This window comes from Athene noctua, chromosome 21, assembly GCF_965140245.1.
Source record: "Athene noctua chromosome 21, bAthNoc1.hap1.1, whole genome shotgun sequence".
Classification (NCBI taxonomy): domain Eukaryota; kingdom Metazoa; phylum Chordata; class Aves; order Strigiformes; family Strigidae; genus Athene; species Athene noctua.
This window is the reverse complement of record NC_134057.1, coordinates 8,331,863-8,337,862: the sequence shown is the minus strand read 5'-3', so window position 1 is coordinate 8,337,862 and position 6,000 is coordinate 8,331,863.

Here is a 6,000-nt window from a genome sequence, read left to right as displayed (position 1 = left end):
GGGAACTGAAGTCTTAAACGGATTTAATAGAATAAATTACAATATAATTAAGTAGCTAATACTAAATTCATTTTTGTGGGATGTCACAGAAAGGAAGGAAGAGTAGCCACTACTCCAGTCCTAGACAGGATGGATTTTCCTCAAGACACTACTAAAACTAAGCAGGAGTGTAAGAGTACACAGTCATCATGTGAACAACAAGGCAATGACTGACACAAGCAGAGCAAGGTTCCTCAGAACATCACCATCACACTGGTCAATATTTTAATAAAGCAGTTTTCTTTGCTGTCCTCTTCATCCTCCTTACCACATTATTGTCAACCTGTAACATACCCTTTCTACATGGTCATACTGCATCCCAACAGCAAGAACGGCAGGAACATACAGCGCAAACTGTTGTTTGCGATGTGTTTTATGTGAATGCTAACGTAATTCAACAGCTGAGAGCAAGAGCTACTAGCACCAACCAGCGGGCGGTACATAAAAGTTATCAAAGGAGTAACAAAGTTCTGGCATTTCTTAAGTACTAAAGACAGAGTAACAGTTTGGAGTTTCTTTTCCCCTCCTCCCTAGATTTAAAAAAAAAAAAGTGAAAGCAATATTTTATTTCCAATTGTTGCCGAATTTCTCAAATTTTTCAGGGAACTAAGGAATGGAATCCAAGTACGTTTTATCACATTAAAGAAAAAAAAATGTTTAATGCTATTTTGAAGGGTTTGTTTCAGAAAACTCAAACTTCAGAACTCTCATTTTCCTCCTTAGACACATCAGCATCATAAATACCTATTTAACATTATGCATTTCAGAATTCAAGCATAAAACGCACAGAAATTTTTTATATTACCCTCATGCCCCATGGTTCTATGCCACACTCTGCTTCTTGGGAAAAAGTTAACAAATGCCACCAGCTGTTTAAAAAAAGAAAAAAAAAAAAAAAGGCTTCCTCAGCCAAGTCGTTGTCAAACTCCCTGAAAGAGCTAATGAAACTTTGCCCGATTAAAGATTGCAAAACCAAGCTTTTCCCAGAACTAATGCAACATGCCAGGTCTTATTTTGTCATTCTGAGAGCTGTGCCAACTACAAGTGCCACTGCCAACAGCTTATCATGAAACCTAATGTATACGTGAAATATTCACACTGCAGAGTGGCAAAAATCATTTTTAATGGGTAATCAACCACTGGATTAGTACGTCAACAGTTTTTACATGGTGTCAAGAGCACTGAATTTTGAGAAACAGAGTATGTAAGAACAGAACTTTGGAGTGGAGAAAAAAAAAAGCAAAGTTAAACTGATAAAAATGTACGATAAAAGCAGAATAGACAGCAGTGGCAGGAACTTGCCTATATTGAACATTTGTCTAGAATTGACTCAGGTAGTCTGATCTGTGTATTGCACAGCCAGGGAGTTTGGGGGCTTGGGGGGGATTTTTTGGTTTTTTATCTGCGGAACTACCATTTCCCCCAAAGTTTCCAATGACTGAATAACATTTAGGTTTATTATTGTTTTTCAGAGAAGCTATGTTTGGACTTCAGGTTTTACAGATCACAACCAAAAGTTTAATCTGTGAAATAAGTTCTCTACTTCAACAGTAAATTATTTTTGTTATGCAAGAGGAACAGGGCTTTTATATTTGAACAGTTTGAGGTTTTTTTTTCTTTCCCTGCACAAGATGACCACTGTCTCCTCTTTTTTTTTTTCCCCTCCACCAATGCCCCAGTTTAAAGTTAAATGGCAAAAAAAGTACACAAGTTTCCAATTTCTAAAATTCAAAGTCTGATCTCCTACAAGCCATAGACAATCCTCAAATTTTCAGCACTGTAAATTGGCTAGATATAATCACTACAGAAGACAACACGGCACCATCAGTGACCTACAAGCATAATTAGCTTAGTTTTAGGTGTTGACTTTCAGTGGTACTCAGTGTTGAGGCTCAGAACTGTCATAGCAAAAGTTCTAAAACAAGAAAGTGCTTTCTATTCTTCCTGTCGCTTTTTAAAAATACAAACTTCTGAGCAAAACATTTCAGATTACACTGAAATGAAATAAAGAGCAGAGACGGTCTCATAATTAACAGAAAAGTAGTACAGCAATACAAAAAAATAACAGAAAGTTAATTTCTTTCCCTCACCATTGCAACAATTTTGACTCCCTCTGCAAAGCTTAGAAGTTATCATAGGAAAAAACTGGAAATAGAAATTTAAAAAGAAAAATATTTATCCACACAATTATTCACATGAATTTGCAAATCACTGCTATAATGCTTGTTATGACAAACAGATCTCATTATCTTTTTTTAAAAAAAAAGCACATGGCCAATAAATTAGTATCTAGAAAAGATGGGAGAGGTGACAATTTTTTCAGTAACAAAAATCCCCAACTTTATCCTCTGGCAAGTATCAACAGAACAATGGCACATGATAGTACAGTATCATTTTGTAACTGAAATCAAGCAATGAGCATTAGCAAATTCCCAGAGAAATTATCTAGGACATCAGAGCGAGGTTTATGATGGCAGAAAAGATTCTTGTAAAGAATTCACTAAAACACCACTGATTGTCTCAAAGCATGTCCCCATTTCCAACACAGGGCATTAATAGTGTCTCAAGACATCTTACACACCTACCATCCTTTGAGGGGAAAAAAAAAATAAATCAATGCATCACAGAAAAAGACACACTAAGCATTTAGAGCCCAACCTAACAGTCTTCTCAAAAAAAAAATGGGAAATCTGCTGCCCTTGACGGTCTGAAAAATCGGAGGCCAGAGCACAAAGCTGTGTCCCCAACAATCCTGAGGCTACTCCAACCCAAGATGTAACACGCACAGTTTGAGAAAAGTCACCTCCTGTCAGGGCTGTGCTGAAGGTCACAAACCTTTCGGAGTACATCTGAAAGCTGCCCGCTTCGCGAACACAAAGAGGCCAAATTTTACCTGTTTATCCTTAAGCCAGCTGTTCAAAGAGGAAACAAAACCGCCTGGAGTGGTGACACCACAGTAAGAAGTGCCATCTCCACGTCCTAGGAGCTCTCCTTCAAACACGGGCCTCATGAAACAAAGTCATGGGCAGGGGGAACAGCAGCTTGCTGAGCCAGAACTTAGAGGACCTGACTGCCAGAGCTGTGCTTTACTTCCAGTTGATCAGTCCTCTTGGGGCATTAATTTACATCCCAGTTTAAAGCATGAACGCTGGACAGATTTGAGGAAGAAACATGAGAAATGATAGCACTCTACAACGAAAGAGATAACAGAGAAAATGGGATATTAAGTGTTACAAGTAGCAGCAAAAGTGGCGTTAAAAGCAGGGTTTAATGATTCAAAAGATACCAACTTCACCAAAAAAAATAAAATGAACAAAGGATAAAGCTTACTCACCCTTGATTAATTATAGCTTTGATCTTAGAGCTTCCAGTTTTAGTTTCAAGAGGTTTGGGCATATAGCCCACCCTCAAAAAAAAAAAGCTGTAATTCACCTTTATCACACTTTCCCAATGCCTTAAGACTTACTGGGAGAAGTGTCATTTTTCTGGCCAGACATTGTGTAACAGGCCCAAACGGGCTTTTTTTTTTTTTTTTTTTGCTCTGAGAACAGAGGTCTTCACAGTTAAAATTGATTATGCCATTTGTTTTCTGCTGGAAGAACGTCGGACCAGCGCGCTCACTCGTGACACAAGGCAGCATTTGTTAGAGCAATAAACACAAAGCGATCACATCCAGCACCTAAGGGACACGCTGCCCGGCAGCAAAGCTCCTTCACCTGACCCTGCGGCCCCGGCTAACGGCTGCGGAGGAGGAAGGATTGGGGAGAAAAACAACTCCCGCGGCCCGGTCCCGCGAGGCCTCCCGCAGCACCTCCTCGGCACCCGCCCCACCGACGGCAAAAGCGGCGCTGAAGCCACCTGGCTGGGGACACCCCTGTGATGCCCCCCCAGGTGACAGGCCGGGGGCCAGCCACCACCTGCCTGGGACCGGGCGAGGATGGGGGACGCTCCAGCCCCCACCCCACAAGCACATCCCTATTGCGTGACCGAGGTGCGAAGCAGCCGGCCGGGCAGCCGACGCACGTGCAGTCCGCTGACTCCTTCCCAGCGTTAACGCGGGCTCACGCTGCTCTTCTAAAAGATTTTTTTTTTTTTTTTTTTTTTTTGCCATTTATTCCCCCAGAAAACCTGGAGCAGCGCGACCCTCCCGCTCGGAGCCGGGCCAAGGGGGAGGCCGGGCCCGGGGCGTCCCTTCGCGGCCGCCACCAACCTTCGCACCTTGGGGGGGGCCGAGCCGGCCTCTCCTCCCCCTCCCTCTCTCCCTCCGGGCTGCCCCGGGGCCGGAGCTGACAGCGGCGACCGTTAACGGCCGCGGCAGCGCCCCCCGCCCCCCCCCGGACCCCGCAACAACCGCCCGGGGTCGCCCGTCGGGGTCGCCGCCGGCAGCGCGGTGGGCGCTGGCCCCGCTCCGCCCGGGAGCGGCGAGGAGGAGGAGGAGGAGGAGGAGGGAGAAAAAGGGATCGAAGAGCAGAAGGAGCCGCCGGTACCGGCGCCGCTGCCCGCACCCCGCCCGACGGCAGCGGTGCGCGCTCACCTGGTCTCTGCCGCCCCGTCCCGCGGGACGGGAGGAGGAGGAGGCGGAGGAGGAGGAGGAAGAGGAGGCGGCGGAGGCCATGTTGAGCGCTCCCAGGCACCTCTCCTCACCTCGCCCAGCGCGGGGGCAGAGCCGTCCCGGGCTCACCCCCCCACCGGCGGGCGGGCCTGCCCCTCACCGCCGCCCCCTCCGGTGGAGCCGAGCCCGGCCGGTGCCGCTCCCGCGGCGGGCAGGGGCAAGGAAAGGAGGGCAGGGCAGGGCAGCGCTCGGCTCCCGGCAGCCCGCCCCGGGGGCCACCGCCGTCGCCCCGTCCCGCCCCGTCGCTGCCCGCAGCGAGGTCTCCCCCCGCGGGAAAAAGCCGGAGGGCGGCTGCTCCCGGTAGGACTTGGAAGGGGCGGGGAGCACCTGGGGGAGCACCCGGAGCCCCCCCCGCCGCCCCCCCTGCCTGCAGCGCGGCTCCCCTGGGAGCGGCAGGCCGGGGATGGGGGGGAGATGCCGCCTGGGGAGCCCGGCTGGAGCCGCTTAAACAAAACTTAAGAAGCCAACCCCGTCCTCTCGCGTGGCACGAAGGAATTCCCTCCCCCAGTTAAAGGGCAGCGAGCGAGCACCCGGGGCGCGGTGTGTTCACTATAGCGCCGATTGGGAGTCGCTCGCATGCGACAAGCGAGAGGAGAATGAACACCCCCGAACACCCCCCACACCCGGGGGCCGCTCTCAGGGATGTCGATCGGCCGATGCTCACTCACAGCTGAGCCTGAGGCAGACCCGGGGTTCCCCCCTCCCCGTCGAGGCTGACAGCTATGCCACCCTCACACCACCGCCTGCTGCGCCGATCAGACCATAGTTCTGCTTCTACTCAGTATTAAAAAAATATTTTAATCGATCTTAATAAAGTGTGCTTTATCACAGCACTTGAAACTGCGAACATACTGTAAAAGAAATTAAGATTATTTTAGCTTTGACCTCAATGACTTTATGGTCATGTTACTTTTCCTCCCCTCTCAAAATCCCATTCTGGTGCACCAACCTCTTTTCATCAGAACTTGATTTACCAGTTAGCAGCAGTTAAACACGACAAATGCTATCAAGCACTAATCTACCTAGAAATATTGCCGATAACGGCTTAATCCAGTTACTTTTCACTGCCATTGGCCTTAGTGCTGTAGGTACAATTTACAAAGTGAATACCCAGCTGTATAAACTGACTATAGGTGTTTACACATCTCTGTGACACTGTGCAACTAACTGCTTGTCACTCTCGCTAGAAAGTGTATACTTCTTTTTTCTTTGTATATAGAGCCAAATAAAAATATTTAACCAAAGACCTTGGCTGTGTCTCATAGGCAGAAGTTAATTCCCCAGAATGTCTTTATCCATCTTATTTTGGATGTGACTCATTTCCTCAGCCCACTCAGGTAATCAGAGGA